The sequence below is a fragment of the Pinus tabuliformis genome, chromosome 6 (assembly GCF_031772625.1).
Source record: "Pinus tabuliformis cultivar Carrire ecotype Pingquan chromosome 6, CPIR1, whole genome shotgun sequence".
NCBI lineage: Eukaryota > Viridiplantae > Streptophyta > Pinopsida > Pinales > Pinaceae > Pinus > Pinus tabuliformis.
Window position 1 is genome coordinate 1133697207 of NC_142292.1, and position 23218 is coordinate 1133720424.

Here is a 23218-nt window from a genome sequence, read left to right on the forward strand (position 1 = left end):
TGAAAGGTACTCTCAAACTTCTTGCAAACAATATTAACTAATGAAAATGTAAATCTATGTTTATCTTTAGTATAGTTGTGTGCTAGGTTAATAATTGGACCCTTAAAGATATCTGACTTCTTATAGATCTTTCTCCCTAGACTAAGTTATTATTCTTGTACTTCTGCAATGTGCTTGCACTAGTACCAAAAAAAAGGTTAGGGGATGGAATTATATTTTACACTCGTACTGAAGATTTATGTCTTCATGCAGGAGCTCTAAGCCTCGGGACTAGAGCACTCTGTTCCTGTATTAGGATATCGATTCTTGTACTGGAACATAGATTCCTACACCAAGTTTTCCAATCCTTCTTATAAGAAAATAAAGAATGTGTTAACTTAGGAAAAGAACTTGCAAAGGTGAACAAAACTTCAAAATAAATTCCTCAAACCAAAAGATGCTTCAACCAATCTTAATATCTAAAATAAGAATTAATTTCCAAAGTCAAAGCACACTCTTCTTTAATCAAGGAACTTCTTCATGCAATCTAAAGAGATCATCTAATTGTGACAACAGGCTTCAATCTTGTAATAGTTATTCACACGAATTGATCTGCATTCATAACCTTCTTAACTCAGAAAGATTCTCTTTAAGAATAATTACACATAAAGTTTGATCTTTCCTAAACAGTATGAAGTACATGTACAGATTAGTGTGTCACAACGATGTTCAGTTTCAAATTACCAAAAACATGTTTAGTTCAAGATATCAAGAACACTTTAGAATGAAAATCACGCACTGTAGAAGCACATTAAAGCTCACCAATCATATAATAATAAAATACTATTACTGTAATGAACCAACGAAATCAACTTGTGAAAATATAAATGTACTACTGAAGGAATGCATGCTTACACGATCCAGGTAGAAACGAGATTAAACTTCGAAGAAAAGAAATCATAAAATTAAACTCAGTCGAGCATGCACACCACGGATCCATCACACAACGATGAAATCAGATCTAAACTTTGCAGAAGAATAAAAGCATCTATTTACTTCACACTTTGCATTAAACAAAATTAACACACCTTAATCAAAAAAGAAGAACACGAGGGAAAATGAGCTGGGTTGGCTGGGCCCTAGCCAACCAACTCGTTTCCCTGTTTAGGAAACATAAAGATTCAACTCTTAATCAATGCATCAACACAGAATTACAATGCAAGATTGAGAAATCATGGCACAATCCCTTTCTATTAATAATCAACAAATGTACATCATGAGTTCGAATCCAACCCAGAACAAGGGCGATACCAACAAAATTACCGAAGAACGAAATTATAATATCCTTGCTATAACTATTGCTTGCTACCATTTTCTATCTAAATCCTATATTTTGTACATTCGTACAAGCTTGTGGTCGTAATCAAATTACATCAAGCATTCCAATCTGAGGCTTTCAACTATAACAAAATAACAATAAGAGTTCATACTAAGCCTTTCAACTATAACAAAACATTAATCTAAGTATTTGGCCGACGACCCAATCTCCACCATATCACTGACTTCTCTCCGCTCCAAGCCCAACTCGAGTTGATCGTTCTGGAACAAGGTGTCTGAATGAGGTGTTGAGCTGTCACGACAATTAAGGATTCGCCAGTGGTGCAGGAATCCTACATGTACTCGACCATGCTAATGAGATGATCAATACATTGCCTATAAAATACTTTAGGAAAATAAATATTAGTTGCAAAGATTATTAAAGGTACAAAATCTATGAAAATTATTAATTAAGCACATTCATAACCCTTAAACATGAAATATAAAGCTAGTGCAGGAAAAGGCATGATTCTTGGACTAGTGCAGGAATAAGGAGGTTTGCAAGGTTAAAACAGAGGTCTAAGGTTATGGTTTTGAAGGGAAAAAGGGTTAAAAATGAAGCAATTTAGCCTACCAACATCCTCCCCTCCTTAAGCTGTTGTGGGTCCTCACACAACCTTTACCTGCTACAAAAAACCAAAACAGAAGAGCCTCCCTTCAATTCTGAACTTGTATGCTGATCCCTGCTTTCACTGTCTTTGCCTTCCTGCTTCGAGCCTTTTTTATTTTCTTGGTCACCTTTTTAAGACGTTCATAACACTTCGAGGCCCGATATTTCCATATCTTAACTTGTCTTTTATGCTCCTTCACCTCTCTTGCCAACTCTGCATTTGCTCGTTTTTGCACTGTACTCTGCTCTTTCATGGCTTGGTTTAATACCTCCAAGCCGTAAACATGTTGCTTGAGCTCTTCTATCTGATTGTTCAGATAGAGGGTGGAGTTCTCCACTCCCAATTCCTCTGGCACAGACTTCTCAACAATTGATTCCAGACATGTGCCGTCATCATCAAGGTTGAGGTTATCCTGGCCACCTTTTAGTTCCTGCATTGCAATATCATCAAGGGTTTCAACACTCGGAGTCTCAATGTCACTAAGGGTCTCAGTGCCCTACATTTTTACTTTATCAGGGGTTTTAGAACCCTACTCCTCTAATTTACCAGGTGTTTCAATACCCTGTTCCTCAAAGTCGTTAAGGGCTTCAATACCCTACCCATCCATCTCACTTGGGGCTTCAGTACCTTGTTCTTCAAAATCATTGAGGGTTTTAGTACCCTTATTGTCCATTGCACCAAGGGTTTCAGTACCCTGCTCCTCAAAATCATTGAGGGTTTCAGTACCCTGTGTTCTGTCATCCATCTGACCCTCTATCGGGTCCTTGCTTGCACTTGACATCACTTTTTATTTTCTTCATCCTGCCAAAGAGGATCGACAAGGGTGTGCCGTCTTCCTTCTCCACATAGTCACCATCAACCAGTGTATGAGATGCTACCTTAGCGAGAACCGAAAGATTATATTTACTTGGTGAAGCAGGTGGTGAGTCATCCAACAGTATCAGAGAGGTCTTGGTAGGAAGTGTTAGTGTCAATTTTTTCAGCCTTCCTCTAGTGATCAAAGATGCTCTTACAAAGTGATTTTAAGGTGTCAAGGTCAAATTTTGTCATTTTAGTGAGTCTTCAAGCAAAGTTTGGTCACTATGCATTAGGTCTAGGGTTTGCTTTTACTCCTTTCAAAGTTGTCAAAATGTCAGTCCATGTCACCATTCAGCTGAGTGCACCATCATTCAAAGGGTTGTCATCATCATGTCAAGTTCCACTGGGTCATTTTACACCTTGTTCATGCTTCAGTTGCACCTAGGTAAGGTTCATTTCCCTCTCCTAGGGTTTTGAAGGCAATTTCTCTTGGATGGTCAAATCATCAAAAAAACTTGTATCCTGATGTTCATACACCTTCCCCTATCCTTAATGTACCTTATTAAACACTTCCCATCACTGAGATCCCCCAAATTCCTCATTTTTCCACAAACCCTAGATTCTTGCTACAACTTTACAATTTTCTAGGCTAGGCCTGTGTTTTGCCCTTTTGGACCCCTTCCCCTCACTCAATCTTTGAAATTACACTTTCCCCTACTTCTTATCATCCCTTACTACTTCCCAAAATTTTCTCAAGAATTTAGAAGCCCTTTATCCCCTTCATTTCACTTCATTTCGACGAATCCCCTGTTCCACATATCGGGATAGGTTTTACTCCAATGATGTTTCTGAGCAATAAAAGATGAATTTGGGAAAAGTGAGAGAGGGTTTTTTCCAAAATAGGCCAAGGAAGAAAAACCTCCTTCACTTTTTACACAGGTGCCATGGTTTTAGAGAAATGTCAAACATACAGTCTCCTCAGGAGAATTGATGCACCTCTGGAGTGACCTTGGGAAAATCAATATTTCTCCTAGCTTGGTTGGCAGAATGACTTTCTTGATGAGTCAAATGATAATGAGACACAAAGATATTTCCAATGAACTATCATGAGCTCAATTTGGAGTTGAGGAAGACCTTCAAAAGTTAACTGCAACATCACTCTTCCTTGAGGCAGCCTCATTTTGCACATTTTGACCAGTCTTGGGATATTTGATTTTTTTCAGGGAAAATGAACTCCAAATTGAAAAATTAAACTTGGGTTGGAAATTAGACTCAATAAGCTTTCTAAGAGCTATCACGCGCGCAATTTGGACACCGTGAAGGCCTCCAAAAGTCATATGCAAAAAGGCACGGCGCATTTAGTGGTCCGCACCTTTAACACAGGAAAAGTGCGGTTAGGTCCGCTAGAGGCATGACCAAAGGGTGTGGGACCGTAGGTAATAAAAAGAGAAAGTGCGAAACTATAAATTTTTGAGAAATAACAGACTTTTCTGCCCAATGCGCCGCGCCACGTGGCGCTCACTTTTGCTAGGAGCCTATAAATCACAAAAACTCAGCATTTTGGATTTGGCATGGAAAAATATGTTTGCCTACCAATGGCCAAGAAATTTGGACATCTTTTGAGCGCTCAAAAAGGTCAAAAACACTCAAAAAATGACCTTACTGCCCCTATTTTGACACATAGGAAGCAATGTTGGGAGAACTAAATTTTGGAGGGGCAAATGGAGGCCAAATTGGAAAATTCCACTTGGGTTGGAAAGTAGACAGGCAAGCCTTTCCAACAAGGACACTTGGAGCGAATTTGGAAATCGGGAAGGCCTTCAAAAGTGGGTCCAAACAGGCGCTACGCATAGAGGATTAGGCGCGGCGCATAGAGGAAAAATTGCCAGTTTGACCAAGTTTTGCTCTGTTGTTCGCCCAACTTTGCCTAGTTTGACTTTTTTACTTTCCTAATGGAAAATTTGTAATGTAATTTGATTAAAATTGATGGATCATGATGTGAATATGTTAAATTTTCACTTGTAGAGGTAGATTTATTAGTTTAAAGGTTGTTTGAAACTGAATGAATAAGTTCCCTTGTTTTTAGAGGCATGTTGTTATGTTGCCTATTTTCTAGGTCTCAGTTTAGAATCAGTTGGATCAGCTCCTAAACATGTGAGCTCGACCCCTAGAGGAAAATATGAGCTATGTTTGTCTATATTATGTTGTTTTTCAGTAATTAGCATGGTTGGACTCTTGAGAAAGCATTGAGCTTCATTGTACACTCATATTTTCATTTTGGCTAAGGAATTGAGACCAAGATTTGCAACACTCTTTGGGATTCATGTGGCAATGTGTCTTGGTACAGTGCTTCTCTTTGTAATTGTGAATTTGTTTATGTGATTGCATGCCATTATCTATCTTACTTCTTCTGAACTAAACAAACAAGAGTGTAAGTAGAATCCATTGAAAGTGCAGTGCTCTACTTGAAGTTTGCTTTAGTTGTTTACGTTTTCAGCTGTTTGGGGAGGATTCATGATTGCTCTTTCCCTCTTCAACACCTCACCTGTCTATTACTTCCATCTCACTCAAATTTAAGTTCCAAAATGATTGCTTACCTTGCCCCATTAAGATCTCTGCAGAACTGAGCCTCAATCCCCACAACCCCAAAATGTGTCTTTCCCTCTGAGCCAACAAATCACTATTTTATCAAATCAAACTCTCTTGCACTCATACCTAGCCTAAGCTCAGAAGATATTTTAGTCATCTCAAGCCCTCATCGATCATTATTTGCTGATATTGACCCAGAGAGACCCCTCCCTTGACCTGGTAGGGCTAGGTACCAGGCTGAGCATGGTTTGATGTTGGCCCTGGATCCTACTTTTTCAGCCTGAGGTAAATCTAGGCACTAACAGGACGGGGGGTCATTGTTTTCGATTTCTCATTCTTGCCTGCACTCCTCTTCTGAGTTGACTTCCCTGCACTCTTCTTCTGAGCCGACTTTTTTTCACTCCTCTTCTGAGTTGAATTCTTCACGCTCTGCCCCTGAAACCCTTTCAAAATTTCTCCCAAGTCACATTTTTAGCTTCCAACTCCTTCTTAATTAATATTGTGATAAGCCCGTGGTGATATAATTTATATGCAGCCTGACTGGACTTCCCTTTCACAACCCCTCTCTCCATATTTTCTAAGCTTCTGAGCAAATAATACGGGAAATTGATGAGCTTACTGGACTCAAAGTGCAAGAGTAGGAATATGTGATAGAGGAAAGTTAGTGAGTAGTGGCCCTCGCAAGTAAGTAAATTCTACAACACATACAGGAGATCCTTCCACTTTCCAATCATAGCATTCTGTTGGAGGCTGTTCTTCTAGTCCACCTTCTGCTTCGAGTTGACCACGAACCGACGCCACAGTTTCTTTTCTAACTTCTCCTTCTTGAACCATTTCTCCCCTACTACTGGTAAGCCTCTAGCCTGAGATATGGATTCTTCCGTGACTGCAAATTCTAATGAACCAACCTTGGCTCGCCTTCCATCAAAGGTTCAGGTTAATGATATTGCCACAACTGAGTCGAATCCATCGAATTTTTGCGGAAATGAGAGGAACCCGAATTCATGCAATATTACAAGACTATTCCTATACTCGGCTGTCTGTTCCATATTTTGTATGGATCAAGGCTCAATCCTTATAGGCACCATGTCTGTTCTAATTCACCCAATCTCCATCTCAAATTTTAAAAAGCTATTACAACATAAAGAACTGAAAATGATGACCGAGTTATACATTCGACACTATATTTAACCATTTCTCGAAAGGTCATGCTTCATCATTAAAATTACATGGATGTGAATGCAAATTGGTTCGAGTACAGGTAGGCGACGATGATTAGAAGAGGCGACGGTTTAGATAATAATTCCACATAACGGTCATGCAAGGTTGGATATGGAGTAAGGCCATTATTATCAGGTGATGAGTTTTTCAAGGGAAGGTAAGTATTGGATTTCGGGAGAATCGTACCATCCCGCATTTACTCCATGATCTCACATAAGGTGTACTTAGTACTCATTAAAAATATAAGATTTCATAACCTAAAATATCTTTGTACTTAAACGATTTCTTCCTAATTTGGTAAATGATAAAACAAAGTGTTAATCATAATACAAACTGAATGCCATGATCTGTAGGTGGTACAATTATTCTTCCTGTACAAAAGTTCATGAAACAAAAGATAAGATTCAATGCACATTTTTGTACTAGGTGTTCCTGCACTAGAACATGTGTTTTTTGTTTAATTGGGTGCGCTCAATAGTGAGGATTCCTGTACTAAATGTGCTTGCAACAACCATGCCTGCATGGAGCATGCTTGCACTACCCATTCCTACATCGAATTTGCTTGCACTGGAACACACATTCTTGCACCAAGGACATTTGTAGCATAACGTGAACCAAAAGAAAATTCTGATAGGATATAATTCATAGGCTCGATTTTATTTTTTTTGAATATACAAAGGAGGCTTTATTCAACATTCTTTGGTGTTGACATATGCCTTTCGATCTGATTTGTGAGTTCACATCAGATCCCACAATCAATCCATGAAGGGAAAAAAAGTAGTGGGAAAAGGGTCAGTGTTTAGAATGGGAATGAAATTATGAGAGCGAATTCAAGAGAGAAACCATCAAGAGGGACAAATCGAAAAACAGATTTTGGGGAAAATTTCAAGGGAAAAAGAGAGAAATATGAAATTGGATAAGGAAAATTTCTTTGAAGAAAGGGATGGAACTTTATGGGATAAAAAGAAGAAAACAAGGGGATGTTTTTTACGAAAATGGGAATAGAAGAAGGGCAGAATTTCACTTGACATTTGCCTCTATAGTGCTGATCCATAGAATAAATACAACAGGAATTGAGTGTTGCCTGAATAAAAATTTCCATTCCAGCTATCCCAAACTTGGATAAGGGCATGGTTCTTGTACTTGAACCTGCTTCTTCTTGGTGATAGTTAACACATCTAAAGATCAAGCAAAATTTCCATTTTATTAAAACTGATCTTCCTACCAACAAGATGGTTTTCAGGTTGATCCTTCTGCAATCATGTCAGTAAAACTGATTTTCACAATCACAGGAAAACAAATTTTCTTTTTCTTTTTCTATTTAATTTTTTTCTTCTTTTGATTATTATTATATATATATATATATATATTTGGATTTTCTTTAAACTTTATTTCAAGAGAGAAGAAATCAGATTACAATAGGCTGGCATAGCCACCTACCAACTGAAGTTCAAACTGCTGCTGCACTTGCTGCATGAAGTCTTCCTTTGTGATGGGCTAAAAATATACTTTAAGCCTATGCCCATTCACAAGGAAAATTGAATCTCGCCCATCGATAGTTTTGACTTCTACAACCCCATTGTCGAAAACTTGAATCACCTCATACGGTCCCATCCAACGAGTATGGAACTTCCCTTTAAAATGTTTAAATCTAGAGTCATAGAGAAGTACCCAATCACCTGGTTGGAATTGTTTCTTCCTGATAAACTTGTCATGCCACTTCTTGCGTTGCTACTGCACCAAAATATTCTATTGAAAAACATCCCTTCGAAATTCATCCAACTCGTTTAGCTACAATAGACGTTGTTGCTGTGCTTCCGAGAGATCTAAACCCAACTGAACTACAGTTCTGAAAGTCTTTATCTAAAATTCAATCGGCAAAAGGACTTGTTTTCCATACACTAGCTCATATGGTGTATGCCCCGTGCTGTTCCTCCAAGTGGTTTGATAAGCCCATAAGGCTTTAGGCAATCGGCTAGCCCAATCCTTCCTGTGCATGTTTACTGTTTTGGTGAGGATGGATTCAATCACCTTATTTTTGGATTCCACCTGGCCATTTTCTTGTGGGTGGTATGACGTAGATTTCCTATGTCGAATCTTATACTGATTCATGACTTCCTGTACCAATTTAGAAACAAAATGCGGTCCATTGTCAGAAACAATTTCTCTAGGAATACCAAATCTAGTAAAAATTTCATTGAACGAAAAAGCAACAACAACTTTTTCAGTGGCAAAAGAAACAACTTTAGCCTCTACCCATTTAGTAACAAAATCAATACAAACCAAGATATGCTTTTTAGTTAAAGATATGGGGTTTATGGTCCTACAAAATCAATACCCATTTTTCAAAGGGATCAATCATGACTTGACGACATAAAGGAATTTCATTGGCTTGAACAGGTTGACCCATTCGTTGACAGCTAACACAACGCCTAACATATTGCTTGGCATCCTTAAACAAAGAAGGCAAAAAATAGCAAGTGCATAGAATTTTATATGCAGTTCGCTTGTCAGCGAAGTGGCCACCACAAGGCTCATCATGGGCAGATTTTAAGATATCAAACATTTCTTCCTCTCTTACACATCTACGAGTAACAAAATCTAGTCCAGTGTAAAAGAGGTCTCCTTGTATCTAAGAATATGAAGCACTTTTCTGAATAATATTTTGCTTTTAACGAGCGGATAAGTGAGGTTGTGTCTTTCTGGTGACTAAATAGTTGGCTATGTCAGCAAACCATAGATATTTTACTGACATAGCAAAAATATGATCGTAAGGGAAATCATCATCAACATGAATTACTTGACCAAGATTGTTTAATCTAGAAAGATTATCAGCTACAACATTAGACTTTCCTGGTCTATCAATAATTGTAACATTGAATTCTTGTAATAGAAGTAACCACCTAGTCACTTTACCGCTAGTTAAAGGTTTAGTCATTAAATATCTTATAACATAATGATTAATATGCACATGAAATTCATGTCTTGTAATGTAATGTCTGAATTTATTGGTAGCAAAAAATAACGACTAAAAATTCTTTCTCAGTCACTGTATAGTTAAATTCGGCAGGTGACAAATTTTTAATGATGTAGTAAATAACATAGGATTTTTTATTCTCCTCTTGTCCTAAGGCTGTGCCAATAGCAATGTCTGAAGCATCGGAGGAAATATGAAATGGCAGGGACTAGTTTGGTCGTCTCAAAACTAGTGCCTGTACTAGTTTTTTCTTCAATGTTTCAAACCACTGTTGGCAAGTCGTGGACCAGGTGAATTCACTATCCTTAGCTAGTAATAGAAAAAGGGGGGTGGGCATCTTGGAAAAAATTTCAATGAATCTCCAGTAATAACCAACATGTCCCAGGAAACCTCTCACTTCCCTTTGGGTTTTCGGTGCAGGTAGATGAATAACGACTTCAATTTTAGTGGGGTCCACCTGAATACCTTTGTTAGGAACCAAATGACCAAGAACCACTCCTTATTTTCACATTAATCTACATTTTTTATCACTCAAAGCAAGATGGGCCTCTTGGAAACATAAAAGAATTTTTTCTAGATTTTTAAGAGCTTCACCAAATGAGTTACCAAACACAAAAAAATCATCCATATAAATCTCAACACATTCAAGATCAACAAAAATAGCCAGCACAACCCTTTGAAAGGTAGCGGGTACATTATACAACTCGAAAGGAAGCACTCGGTAGGCAAATGTACCCTAGGGGCATGTAAAAGTAGTTTTGTCTTGATCTGAGGGTGCGATCTGGATTTTGTTATACCCACTGAAGCCATCTAAAAATGAAAATTACTTTTTACTGGCAAGGGTATCTAGCACCTGATCGATGAAAGGAAGGGGAAAGTAATCCTTGAGAGGCTTTGTTTAATTCTTGATAGTTAATGCAAATACACCATCTCCCATATTTCTTAGGGACTATCACTAATGGAGAGACCCATTGGCTATCAGAAATGGGGTAGATGAAATTAACATCTAAGGGTTTTTGTAATTCCTCCTTAATAATATCTCTTAGTGTAGGATTCATTCATCTCTGGGGTTGTCGGATAGGTCGGCCTCCCTCATGGATATAGATATGATGAGTACAAGTCTTAGGAGGAATGCCTTTCATGTATTCATAACTCCAAGCGAATGCATCCAAATGATCTCGCAACAAGATAACAAGATGATATTGATGAGATGAATCGAGCTATGAACTAATGTGTAAAGATTTTCTTAGACTAATTTCAACAAGAGTGGTCTCAAGCTCAAGAGTACAGGAAGATGATGCCACAGTATGGGATAAGGAAGGCTGGGAATCAGAATTTTCTTGGAAATCCAGACTAAAGATTTGATGAAGTGTATCAAAACTAGGCATAGTGTCTAGATTATTCAAGAAATATCGTAATTCACCATCATGGGTGGACTTGGTATGATGTTGAATCGAAGAAATGGGTCAGGTCTCCTCATCACTATTGTCATAATCTAACCATAAGGTATCCTTGAGTTGCCGAATAGATCTAGTAGCTGGATATAAGGTGACCTTTTTCCTAGAGTCTACATGTGAAATGTACATATCACCAGAGTGACATCCAATATAAGCATCAGCCGTGGTAAGCAATGGCCATCCCAGAATCAAAGGGTGTCCTCCCACTGGATTCTTTGGCTGAAGCACAATGAAATCCATGGGGTATTCCCATGAATCTGTAGAGACAACCAAGTCATCCAATACTCCATCAGTCTTAATTTTAGATCTATCTGCAAGTTCAAGCATGGTGCGTGTAGGATGAATATGGCCCAACCCAAATTGTTCCATGGTTTGCTTGGTCATCACATTGATCGCTGCCTCCAGGTCTATTAATACATTAGAGACAAGGATATCACCTATATGGATAGAAACAACTGGGTTTCCAGGATTTGTGTATTTCTCCATTGATACGCATCCTGTCATCAACTCAGCTGCTCTACCAACAAATTGAATGGTCTGAGGTTCTATTCTCTTCCTCCCTGGATTTTTAATACATAATTCCCAAATGATCTCTGTACAGATGTGAATTTCTCGGATATCCTGAAGTAAAGGGACCTTTATATAAAGATTCATTAATTTAGAGGCCAGAGTGGACTCAGAATCACTCCTCTCCATGACCAACCACTCTAGATAAGGGGGCTGCTTTGAATAATATGGCGAATCTGAAGGTACGAGAATGGCCTAAAGGGTGACATTGTTTTTTGAATGATCAAGAGTTACCTCCTCATTTTTCTCTTCAATAATCACCGTGGACTGTTTTTGTTTTATCCGGTTTAACTACCCTTCCAGATCTCAATTGAAGCTCATTTATCCCAACCGGCAGGGTTCGATATGCAGGAAGAGGGGAGAATCCAACCGAATGAATCAGTTGTACCACCTTATTCTTAGGATTTGGTACCGGTTGAGCAGGTAGTTGAGGTGGTCTAAATGGTGGTGGAAAAGGTAATTGTGGCACTGATTGACTTTGCTGAGGTAAAGAGGGAAAAGATGGTTGTGACATATGGTGTGGTGCATAGGAAGGAGGATATGATGGCATCTGAGCAGGATAGGAATGATATGAATGGTTTGGCCCTCTCCATCCTTGTTGCCAAGGTTGAGAGGACTGTCCATGATGAAAATGATTCCCATGCTGCCAATGTTGAGAGTGATTATTATTATTATAATAGGAATATGGAGGTGCATTATAGCCATAAAAATGTGGTTTAGGAGCCATACCTGCACTTACCTGTGGCCAGTTTCTTCGTGCTCCCATGGCATGTAATGGCTCAGGTTCAGAATGCTCTCCTTCAAGTACAACTTTTAATCTAGGTATGGAGGGGCACTCCTCGGTGGCATGGTTCTTTGCACAAATCACACATTTATTAGCACCTTTCATATCAGCAAGACATTCTCTTAAAGGATGATTTTTCCTACACTTTGGACAAAAAATAAACAATGGCGCTTGTTCCTTTTCTATTTTTTGCTGAAAATTCAAAGAGTCTCTTTATTTGCTAACAATATTCATTATTTTAATTTTCATGTTGTCCATTTTATTCTCCAAGCCAATGATCATAGCATTTGTGGATCCCATTTTGTTAGTTTTGCTTCGACCTCCTTTAGTGGATCTAGATTGATTTTTGGAGAACTTCCTGCACAAGTCACAAATTTGTTCAAATTTTTTTCTGAGCAATGTCTCCTTGTCCTAAGAAATTCATATTATGTCTAGAATCCCCAGTAAGTCCTGGTAGGAACAAGGTTCGAATAATACTTAATTCAAATTTTTGTTTGGACCTTTAGAGTATATACAAAAATCTTTCTAAGTAATCCTCCAAAGTCTCATCATCACCTTGTACAAAGGTTGTATAAATTTTGAATAATAAACACATATTCAACAGAGATTATCCTGATCATGCACGATTGTGGAATACATGCACAATACATAAGCTCCTCTAAGTTGATCAACAATTTAACAGCATCAAAAACAATGAAACATCAATAGCATGCACACATTAACACCGTATGTAACCCGGGGAAAGCTTACAGCTGAAAACCCCACACTATCTGTATATTAATGATTGAGAACATGTAACATTACATAGTACAATACTCCTCTCAAGTATCCAACACTATCTCCACCTGTTACACACAAAATCAGCTCAGACCTGAACAAGTCACAGGTTCAAATCTAGTCCACTGCTTTGCCTGCCTCTATTGCATAAACCTGCTGAGAATCACTCACACTGGAAATCACGTGAGCACAGGCTATTCTACTGGGCAAATCAACGCAATACTCATTGGCATACTCAATACATTGCTTGTGCAAATCCTCATGCACAACTATAGTCACAACTGATAGCAATCTCAACCTCTAACACTCGTCCCTGTTGAACTGTACATGCACTGACATGCAACTGAGTTAACTGATGTATTCTTTAGTTGCTTTATGAGTTAATAATTAGTTTAACAACTCATCATTAGTCTATTTTCAGTTAGACTAATTACAACTAGTTTAACTAGGTCAAACTGAACACAACTCCATCAACTCCACAATCAACTCCACCAAACTTAACTGCTTGAGTTCTAACTGAAGTCCTGCATGCAACAACTCAACTGACCCACAAAGAAAGCGTATTTCCTTCTGACAGCCGCATGTGCCACATCCGTAGCTCAAACTGAAGTGCTCCAAGAGAATAAGATAAAGTTTATAGTCTAAATATTATTATGAGACAATAATATTTGACTTTTCTATTTTTGACTGCCAGTCTAAAAATAGACTTTGATCACTCCTGCTGTGAACCAGAAAATAGAAGTCCATCTATTTTTTCCAACATGACCAATCATCCATAAACAACATTCTGCAGCTCATAGACATGATCCATATGTCTAAAAATAGACATAGTCTAAAAATAGACTTTGCGCCATAATTTGCCTGCGGGCCCACTTAGTGAAGGCGACTCCTTTCCACTAAGCTCCATCATCTTGTTGCATTCTCAACAATGGTGAAGATCTCGTCTTGAATTTTTCTAGTTTTACAATATTCCTGATATTTATTCAAAAATACTCTCTTCATTTGGTCCCAAGAACTTACAGTGTTTCCTCCTAGTCCCATGAACTAGCGCAAGGCTGAATCCTTGAGAGTTGCAGGAAACAACTTTAATTTATGGGCATCAAAAGAATAATCATAACTTCGACACAATATATCAAACTCAAAAAGAAATGAATCTGGGTCTTCATGTACCTTACCATGAAAGTGTGGAAGAGATGAAGGTGAAATATTCTTCATTTGTACATTCTCTTCTGAGTTCACTATTGGAAATCCAAAAGTGGACTGCTCTTCATATACCTGGTTCTCGCCAGTCCCCTTTACATGGTATTCATGATCAGCCATTGTTGTGCCTCCATTCAGACCACTTCTAGAAGGTGAAGGTTAACCAATGCTGAATTGAAATTTCTAATCACTGTTAAGCTCCTTCTTCCCCTTTTCGGGTTGTGTCACACTTGAATCATTGTTTCTATAATCCAAGTGGAATGTTCCGTTGTGATGAGTTTGGGTTTGCTTGGACTTTCTACCTGCAAAAGAAGGTCCAATATGAGAAGAGTTTTCAGATTTTTAGTATTTTTTCGGCCCTTATTGGGCTTCAGAACCCTACCTTTCTTAGGCATTCATTAAAAAAAAATCAAACGCAAAAAACAAAATTCAAATGCTTATAAAGAAAAAGAATCTGTTAATTGCTACAATGAATAAAAAATCAGCACTCATAAAATCCTCAAAACAATAGAAGCATAATGTAGAAAAAATAATAGCAGAATTACCGCTATTGCAGAAAATGAAAAGTTCTTACCAATTTCAAATTGCCTCCCCGACAACGGAGCCAAAATGTTGGGTGCAGGAATTGCGGTTAGGCAGACTCCTTCAACACTTAATTGTCAACTCGGGGGTTTTTTAAGCTTAGAGATGAAGCACAAGAAATACCAGAAATGATATGAACTTTTCCACACTCTATTACTACTTCCTTAATTGTAATCTTTGCTGAATGAAAAAGAAAAGATCATCCGACAATTTACAACAAAGGTATTCTAGTGCTAGAATGTGAAAGAAAGTACTCTTGCAGGAAAATAAATGAAAGGAAATCTCAAACTTCTTGCAAACAATCTTGACTAATGAAAATGAAAATATATGTTTATCTTTAGTATAGTTGTGTGCCACGTTAATAATTTGACCCTTAAAGACATTTGACTTCTTATAGATCTTTCTCCCTGCACTAAGTTATTATTCATGTACCTTTGCGATGTGTTGCACTAGTACCAGAACAAAGTTTAGGTGTTGGAAGTATATTTTAGACCTCTATTGAAGGTTTATGTTTTCATGTAGGAGCTCTAAGCCTCAAGACTAGAGCACTTTGTTCCTGTATCAGGATATTGATTCCCATACTGGAACAAAGATTCCTGCACCAAGTTTTCCAGTCCTTCTTTTAAGAAAATAAAGAATGTGTTACCTTAGGAAAAGAAATTGCAAAGGTGAACAAAACTTCAAAATAAATTCCTCAAACCAAAAGATGCTTCAACCTATCTTAATATCTAAAATAAGAATTAATTTCCAAAGTCAAAGCACACTTTCTTTAATCAAGGAACTTCTTCATGCAATCTAGAGAGATCATCTAATTGTGACAACAGGCTTCAATGTTGTAATAGTTATTCACACGAACTAATCTACATTCATAACATTCTTAACTCAAAAAGATTCACTTTAAGAATAATTACACATAAAGTCCGATCTTTCCTAAACAGTATGAAGTACAGGTACAGATTAGTGTGTCACAACGACGTTCAGTTTCAAATTACCAAAAACATGTGTAGTTCAAGATATCAAGAACACTTCGAAATGAAAATCATGCACTGCAGAAACACATTAAGGCTCACCAATCATATAAGAATAAAAGACTATTATTGTAATGAACCAACAGAATCAACTTGCGAAACTGTAAATGCACTAGGGCAAGAATGCATGCTTGCACGATCCAGGAAGAAACAAGATTAAACTTCGAAGAAAATAAATCATAAAATTAAACTCAGTCGAGCATGCACTCCACGGATTCGTCACAGAGCGATTAAATCAGATCTAAACTTTGCAGAAGAATAAAAGCATCTATTTACTTCACACTTTGTATTAAACAAAATTAACAAACCTTAATTGAAAAAGAAGAACACGAGGGAAAACAAGTTGGGTTGGCTCGGCCCTAGCCAACCAACTCGTTTCCCTGTTTAGGAAACGTAAAGATTCAGCTCTTAATCAACGCATCAACACAATATTACAATGCAAGATTGAGAAATCATGGTGTAGTCCCTTTCTATTAATAATCAACAAATGTACATCATGAGTTTGAATCCGGCCCAGAACGAGGGCGATACCAACAAAATTATAGAATAATGAAATTACAATATCCTTGCTATAGCTATCGCTGTCCACCATTTCTATCCGAATCCTACATTTTATACATTCGTTCAGGTCTGCGGCCATAACCAGATTACATCAAGCGTTCCAATCTCCACTCAATCTCCACCATATCCTTGACTTTTCTCTCCGCTCCAAGCCCAACTCGAGTTGATCGTTCTGGAACAAGGTGTCTGCATGAGGTGGTGAGCTGTCACGACAGTTAAGGATTCGCCAACGATGTAGGAATCCTACCTGCACTCGACCATGCTAACGAGATGATCAATACATTGCCTATCAAATACTTTAGGAAAATTAATATTAGTTGAAAATATTATTAAAGGTACAAAATCTATGAAAATGATTAATTAAGCAGATTCGTAACCCTTAATCAGAAAACATAAAGCTAGTGCAGGAAAAGGCACGATTCTTGGACTAGTGCAAGAATTGGGAGGTTTGCAAGTTTAAAACAGAGGTCTAAGGTTATGGTTTTGAAGGGAAAAAGCGTTAAAAAAGAAGCAATTTAGGCTACCAACAATGCTGAGAAAACTAAACACCATATTTGCATTGAAGAGTTCAAGATCCTAGCTAGGATAGACCATTATCATCATAGCAAGTTTAAAGAAGCCTTTGAGATTAAAAAACACTCTGGCAATCTGAGCAAAGATGTTGGTTGGAAGATTAACAAATACTAGATTCCTGCCATTTCTTTTGGTTTTGCTTCCTCCTAAATCCTTTCACCCCCCTTCCTTTTCTGCTTTTGATTTTAATCATCCTTTATTTTCTTATATTTTTGGAATAAGATTATAATTATATTTGTGGATTAATATTATGAATTTTTTGAATAATTAATAAATCTCACACACTCTCTTTCTCACACACACATATATAATTTTTTCATATATAGTAATACTTCTTTATTTTTTTACTTTTTCATTTTTATTAACATATATATATATATATATATATATATATATATATATATAAAATTGTTATAAGTTTATTCTCTATATTTTTAATAATGTCATTTTTCTATTTTTTTGATGAAGTAATATATTTCTCATATACATATATATAAACTTGGATATATATTATGTTAATATATTTAACTAGATTATATTAGGTTTTCCTTTTTATATTATTTTTAATTATTAATTAAATTTATTTGCTCTTAGTTTATTTGAATTATATTACTCAATAATTATTTATTTTATTATTTTTCTTATAATTTAAGTTCTTTTAATTTCTTTTTCACTGCCTTCTTTACGTTTATATTCATTTTAATTATTGTGAATGTTTGAATCTTGTTTATCCCCTTTTCAATATTTGACCTTTTAACATTCAAGTAACCTAATGTCTCTTCTCCCCACATCTCTCACCTATTTATCTCTAAGCTTTGGATCAAACTTCATATCTTTGTCTTGATAATGAACCATACTTGATGGTTCGAAATGTTGACTATAAAAACTTCGATGAGAGTAATCCAAAAATGTTAGAACAAAATTACTTCTGTCACAAAAGTCTCCACTCTAAAATTAAATTATCTTTAAAAAAATTAAATTGGTTATTCGAGAATTTGTAATTATTATAAAATATAGTTATTATAAATGGGTAGTTAATATAGTCCCTACCAAGATTCATGCTTCATTAGTGAATTGCCAGTGTTGGCGTTTATATATGTGTAAGGAATGGTGATTAGGTCCACATGCAAGTCTTAAGCAAATTTATTAGCAAAATAAGTATTCCTACTCTTGAAAAGTAACCAAATTAAATGGTGTTAATATTTTTTTAATACGTCAAGAGGCGCTCTCCAACCCAATATGCTAGAAATGTTTTAATGTATTGTTTAACATTTTGACTCTGTCAAAATAAACTAAAAAAATGTAAAATTAATAATTATATAATTATAATTAATAATTAAACCAACCTATATCCATCTAAACTTTGTATCTACCAAGTGCTATAAGGGATCAAATCTCTTGAGATGCAAACCTCTTTTAAAGTGAAAAGAGATTTGATCCCTCTCAGCGTTTGGTAGATCCAAAATTAAGATGGATCTTGGCTAGTACTACTAAGTATCGATACATTAATTTCATCGTGATAAAACTAAGCAAAATTTAAAATTAATTAATGAAGATCATTTTATACATTTAAACAACACAACGAGTAATAAGAAAAAATGCATCTCAATAATGATATATAAACTTGATAAAAGTGGAATGCTAATACTAGTAGTTTAATTGTTATATGTTTTGGCTCTTTTCCATTCTAGTTAATTTTGCCAAAATCCATCAAGGATTTGTTGGAATTGCAAGTTTAAGTTGTGTAGTTTGCACAATCCAAATGCTCTAAGGGATTTTTAGAGCATTAAATCCATTTATGCATTCAAAAATACAATTTAAACAATGAAAATTCACGATGTTGTTGTTGTTGTTTTTTTTTTTTTTCGTATGTAAAACTAAATCTATGAATGAAAACATAATATACAGTGAGGCTCCAGCCTCAGTGGGTCTAGGTCAGTCATATGACCATTTTAAACAACAAGACTTAAAATCGAGACTGCCCCAGATGGGGAAATCGGTCTGAGAACGAGATAAAGATAGGTTCCCTCTGCCCATGCAGGGGCTACAATTGCAGAACTCAAAATTTGCTAACAAAATTAACCACTATAAAAAGATTGTAGAATTCAAAAAAAAAGCTGCCAAAGTTGACCACTGTAAAATTCATAAAAGCCAGCGAAAATTAACCACTGTAAAAAGAAAAACACAAAACTCAGAGCCCGAGCTTGACACATGACCTATGGCATGCCGCTGCTAGGTGTCTTAGGATGGTGGCTTCTCTTCCATGATAGGACACCAGCCATATTCGCCTGAGTTAGTATCCTCTGCCTGCCTGCCACTCGTGGTGTCCTGTGGCTCTCGGGCTTCATCCTGAATGCCTTTGTCTTTGCTGGTGGCGTTGCCTCTCAACGTCTTCTGTCTGCTGCTAGACGGATGGTCCATGGCTTTCTGCGGGTGGCTTGAGCTCGGCTCCCCTTGAACATTGACGTGTGTAGGAGGGACCTGGTTCATCTCAGGGCCGTGGTCAGGATCAACGCATGAGCCAACTACCTCCCTAAAGTCCAACGAGACGGTAGAAATGATTGACGGTCTGTCCATGGAGCAGAGAAAATGGAATTGAGCATGCTTGGTAGTAGCAGTGAGATTGGTATGCTGGGTGAGCCAAAGTGGCAGGGAGCGGGGCGAGAGCAGTAGAGGAGAAATTGTGAAGAACAGGGGAAATCAAGTTAGGGCCACAGACAGGGGCCGAGATATCAATTTGCAGGGCGCAATGAATGGACTAGGAGAAGTGGTGACCATTGCCCAGGTCGACACAATAGAGGAGTCTGCAACGCCTACCTGTTGCGGTGCGAAGGCTTGGCTCTGCTGCAATAGGGTGGCAAGAGCAACTCAGAGGTCGAATGGAGAATTGTAGAGGGCTTGTCTCCATATTTTTATGCTTGCAAGGGATGTCTCGATCCGCACAATGGGTTAATGGTGTCGGCCGAGGGGTAGAGGCTTGCCTTAAATTCCTAGAGGGGAAAGCGCAGATTACCATGTGGCTCGGCCACCTGCTTGTTCGGCGGTGTATCTGCATTGAATTCTCATCTATCACCCGCATCCAGGGGAAAATTCACAATGTTACGAAGAGATGAATCATTGGATTTAACAAAAACGACTAAAATGTAAAATAGTTAGGCTATGCCATTAATACTGCTCTTGTCAATATTTAAATTTATCCAATAACATACTTATGTCCATACTAAAAAAATTAATCAATACTAAATATTTAAATTAAACAAAAATATAATTAATTAATTATACACATAAAATTCTATATACATAAATATTACATTATATATATATATATATATATATATATATATAATAATTTATAAGAAAAAACAATCAGAAATTTGTTTAGGCATGCAAGGAAAACAAAAAGATATTTGCTCTCATAGCTGAAAACTACACAGCCATCCCCAAAGACCAAGGTGTGTGGGGATGAAAATATCTCACTTGGTTCTCCAAAGTCATTGTCGCCAAAGGCGTGTGGTATATCATTCAGGGGGAGGGCCTTTGGGTACAAATCACTCAACAAAATTATACCAAGTCACCTTCCACTTCGGAAGGAATCAGATCCTCTAAAAAAATTGCAAAAAATGGATCCATCATATGGAAGAAAATTATCAAAGCTTTCGCTATAATCGGTGATTTTCTTTGTTCGAATATAGGGAATTGCATACTAGTCCATATCGGTAGAGACCCCTGGATTAGCAACCAACATTGGTATAAAATGCTGAAGCCCCTCATCTTATCGCTAAACGAAGAGGGTTGGCATACTTAAATCAAATAACAACAACCTTGACTTTTTTGACACTATGAATGGATCTTCGTGGAGAACTTACATTTAGAAGGAGAGAATGTCAAAGCTTCGTCAACATACATTCAAGGATTAAAATTTTCCAATGTTCCTATCATAGATATTTAAGATAGTCTTATCTAGACCCAAAATCTAAGGGGGGTATATGCTCCTAAAGTAGGGTATCCGCCTCTTGTTGCAAAAAACACTCCCCCCAACTTCCCCCGATGGGGGGAACAAGTTTGGAAACTATTTTTTCCTCCTAGATCTAAACTGTTTATGTGTTTCTTGCTATAAAATAAGGCCCAAACTTGGGATAATTTGTAAAACTAATCCTTTCATGGGCTAGGATACTGCTTCTTATGAAAGGACGACTTTGAAACAATGTCTTAGCTCTTCATTAATTTCTCTTTCTCCAAAGAAGTATGGAAATATATAAGCTAGTTGGAGAAACAACACTTTCGTTGGGATGTCAATCAATTGCTTTTTTGTTTCTAAATGTCTATGAATCACAAAAATTCCAAAGCATAAAGCCCTCCCTGTTATGGTTGCTTAAGGTATTTGGCTTGAAAGAAATCATGCAATTTTTTAGGAGAAAAATCCAATCCCCAACAAAGCAACTATCAACAGTCTTTCACTAATAAGGGAAATAAAACAATCTGTAATTAGAAAGGTCCACACCCATACATAGGAAGTAATCATATACCTGAGCTTTTCTTGATCATGCAACTCAAGGATAACCGTCTATGGGAGTGATCTAATAATCACCCTATGAGTGACCTCAGTTAAAGATTTATTGAATAAAGGGACTATAGACTCATGTGCTGGTGTGTGTGTCTATGTTATTTAAGCAACGGATCAATCAGATTGAAAATACACAAATACTTGAAATGGAAAGACAACAGAGAAATACAGTAAGCAAATACAAGAACATAAGAAATTAATAAGGAGTTCACCCTATTCTCCAGGGCTACATCTCCGGTCCAACTTTCAATGGTGGCCTTATTTTATTGTGTCTTAAGCAGAGAATTACAATGCAGGGACTAACTATGAGTCTCCTGAAACAGATTTTCTTGGCAGGGTGGTTCTTGGATTCCCCAAGTCACTGGAGTGCACAAACTCTGTTGCCTACCAGCTCTGTGACCTTCTGGTCTACAATGGAGAGAGCTCAATGTGGTGCTTAGTCTGGACAAATCCTCTCTGGGATGGCTTGAATCTCTTAAGCTCTCTGGTGCTCGACGCTGCCTTTGGTCAGCTCAGCCCTCTGTCTTCTTACTGCTCTTCTTGCTTCATTGTTTTCTTCTCTGTGTTCCCTCCTCCTCTCGTGGTTCTGGTGTCTTTCTTTGTCTCCCTGTCTCTCTGTCTCTATTCATGGCTTTGAAGCCATTCGTTCCCATGCCTGTTCAGTTCCTCTTCTGCCTCCATCAAATCACCTTCTGTAGTTGCGCTTGGAGTTCCCTGTTTAGCGTCATCATCAGGCTCACAGGGAGCGGCCACATGTCCTCCTGTAAACGGCGCCAACCTGCTTCGTTGGTTCAATTCTTTGTTTACATCGTGGAATGAGTCTTCATCCACTGTGGCGGTCAAACGGACCTCAAATCCTTTACAAACGCGGCTTAATCCTTCGTCGATTCCGCTTCCCCATCGGGCGCGATCTCAGCTGTTAGATCTGGATCCCCCAGATCTAACGCCATATGCACGTTTCGCGCGGTTGACTTGCTCGACCGTTAGCTTGTAATCAACGGCGGTTTTCTCTCTCCTCCACTGGCCACGCGTCGATCTTTGAGTGGGATCGCTCCAATTTCTCCAAAACTGCTTACCATTTGAGGGCGCCCCAATCAATAACGCCGGTTTCCAGAGTACGGGTCTCGCCTTGTCCTTTGGCCTTTCCACCTTTTGTCCTATGGTTCTCCGACTTCCCATGCGACCGAGTGCTCAGGGCTTCCCCATTTCGAGCCTGTCTGTTTCCCGATCCGGGCCTCCCAAGGGCTAATTCAGCCTCCTGCGCAGTCTCCATGGGCCTCAATTAGCACGCTTTGACCGAGGTCCTCGTTGTTCCATGCTAGTTTCCATTGCCACTGGTTTAGGGTGTTTTTTATCGTTGTTTTGGAATTCTTTGATGTTTGTCCCGACTTGATATAGTCATGGTTCTTTTGACAATTCTTTATGGATCCAATTCGGATCACAACCTTCCCACTGAAAAAGATTTTGGACCACCAAAAGTTGGTTTTCAAGCATCGACTAAGTGAGGGTATTGCTTTCTCACTTGTTCAATCCTCAATCCACTTTGCACTGCTTGGCTTTGAACCTTTGAGCC